This window comes from Tachypleus tridentatus, chromosome 1, assembly GCF_004210375.1.
Source record: "Tachypleus tridentatus isolate NWPU-2018 chromosome 1, ASM421037v1, whole genome shotgun sequence".
NCBI lineage: Eukaryota > Metazoa > Arthropoda > Merostomata > Xiphosura > Limulidae > Tachypleus > Tachypleus tridentatus.
Window position 1 is genome coordinate 68,116,488 of NC_134825.1, and position 2,265 is coordinate 68,118,752.

At 32.3% G+C, this 2,265-nt stretch overlaps 1 non-coding gene across 1 annotated transcript; it reads right to left on the reverse strand.

Annotated features, from left to right (window-relative positions):
* Positions 1 to 1,105: 1,105 nt before the first annotated feature.
* TRNAT-UGU (transfer RNA threonine (anticodon UGU)) lies at positions 1,106 to 1,178 on the reverse strand. The gene has a single exon. It is a non-coding gene; the product is annotated as a tRNA-Thr (tRNA).
* Between the last annotated feature and the right edge of the window lie 1,087 nt (positions 1,179 to 2,265).

The window sequence follows — 2,265 nt, forward strand, 5'->3', positions numbered from 1 at the left end:
AAGCGTACCAGGACTGTTTCAACAAGTGGAAACACCGTTGGGATAAGTGTGTGCGTTGGGGAGGAGAGTACCTTGAAGGGGTCCCAGACCTGTAACTTCTAAATAAAGTACATTTTGTTTTATGACGTCAGTCCGAGTATTTTTTTTGAACAGCCCTCGTATGTGATAAAGATAGTCCTAAACACCTCTCCCCGATTATTTGACAAATTAGATTATTAACATAAAATTATTTTAAAAATAAAGAAATAATGAAAATAAATAAATAAAAATAAAACAAGTATGTGTGTTTTCTTATCACAAAGCCACAAGGGGCTATCTGCTTAGCCGATCAAGGGAAATCGAATCCTTGGTTTTAGCGGTTTTGTTTAAATCCGAAGACACACCGCTATACTAGCGGGGGGGGGGGAATAATATATATATACATACATAATAATAATAATAAATACTAAAATAAAAACATGCCACCTATGAGCGAGACATTAGTGAAGGAACTGATAGTGCAAAATACATGGACATTACCCCGAAGGGGTCTGAGTAAATATGGGTTACTCTAATCCTCATATAATAATTTTTAATATACTAAACATTTCACTCTAACAAGAAAAAAAAAAGAGGAAGAGGTCCAGTGCAACTGACCTTCCTGGGTACACATACATATATACCCAAACGTTCAATCCATATGCACATATAATTTCCAGCCCAAATCTAGGGGCTCTCAGAAAGTAAAAAAACAGGGTTGGAAGTAGTGTCTACATTATGTTTTCGAACAAAAAAATTCTGTTTGTCCTCCATGTCTACAGCATTTATCGATTTTAATGAAGTCAAACTAGAGATTTATAGTAATTCAAGAATTTTATAATAGATATATCCAAAACAGGATTATTCTTCAAGTAGTTTTGGAAATATTGATTTCCACAAGCCGTACAAAATTAATAGGAGCAGAGAAAACTCAGCTTAATTTTTTGAATAACAATGTCGCTTTTATTGATAATTTAAATTATATGAAAAATAATGTATCGCTATATTTATCGTAAAACATTATTATGTTATTTTGTTCAATTGCAGCTGATTAAAATAAAAGCATCCGTCAAGTTCAAGATATACAAGCCACCAGTGAGGTTCGAACTCACGACTCCTGGTTTACAAGACCAGTGCTCTACCCCCTGAGCTATGATGGTTTGTACATATTTTTTAAAAACGCATTCTTTCTCTTTAATGTTCTACAGTTTTTTGAATATTCGCTTATCGTTCAGTGGATTAATTTAGCATTGTTAAAACGATCACACGTAAAAAAAATATAATATTAAGAACATCTCTTCGACAACATGTCCAACAGTAAGGTATTGTACTGTTTTCTCCTCTGTTCAGATATATAATAGTTGTTGTTTTAAATTAAGCATAAAGCGACACCGCGGACTGTCTGTGCTCCACCCACCATGGGTATGGAAACCCGGTTTTTGTTATTGCAAGACATTCCGCTGTGCTACTAGTGGAGGCGACACAAATAATAGTTCAATTGTGTTCAAGCATTGATTATGATTCAATATGAATATTGTTATTTCATTGTGTTATATGCATCACCTGTACAAGAAGTCTCTTAATTACGTTAACACTTACGTAAGGTAAATATTTCTCTCTATAAATCATATATTTAAAATGCAAGCATAAATTTTAAAATCAGTAGTAGAGTGTTGGTCTAGTAACCCAAATATTATGAGTTCGATCCTCGCATTTGGATTTCGTATTTTAATATTCAAACTAGTAAAATTTGGAAGTGGATTCCACCTCTCGTTTGTTATGTTGCCCTTACGGACAAAACTTGAAAGTATAAAAATATCGAAATCGATGAAAATTTAGTTCGTTTAGAAGGTATTTGAGATAATCCAATTAAATTATTCATATAATTATACTAAGGAAAAGCATTAACAAATGTTCTTGAACAAATAACTAAAACTTTTTTCCGTGTTATTCTTTTTCTTTGTAATTGTAACAATATTAAATTATAAATGATATCACAATGATATCAACATACTAGATTTACTTACAATTCTAGCATATCACTTTTATTACATAGTTTTAGTTCTAAACTCATTTCTTCCTTAAAAGTTATCGCTCCCTGAGATCGGAATGTCTATAAAGATGTCTATAAAATGTCTAAAGGCATTTTCTTTGTCATTTTATCAACGTGATGTTTCTTTGCCGAAAAGTTTTATTCCAGTAATGGGCGTGTAAGATGACACGATAAACTCAATGAACAGAGACCAA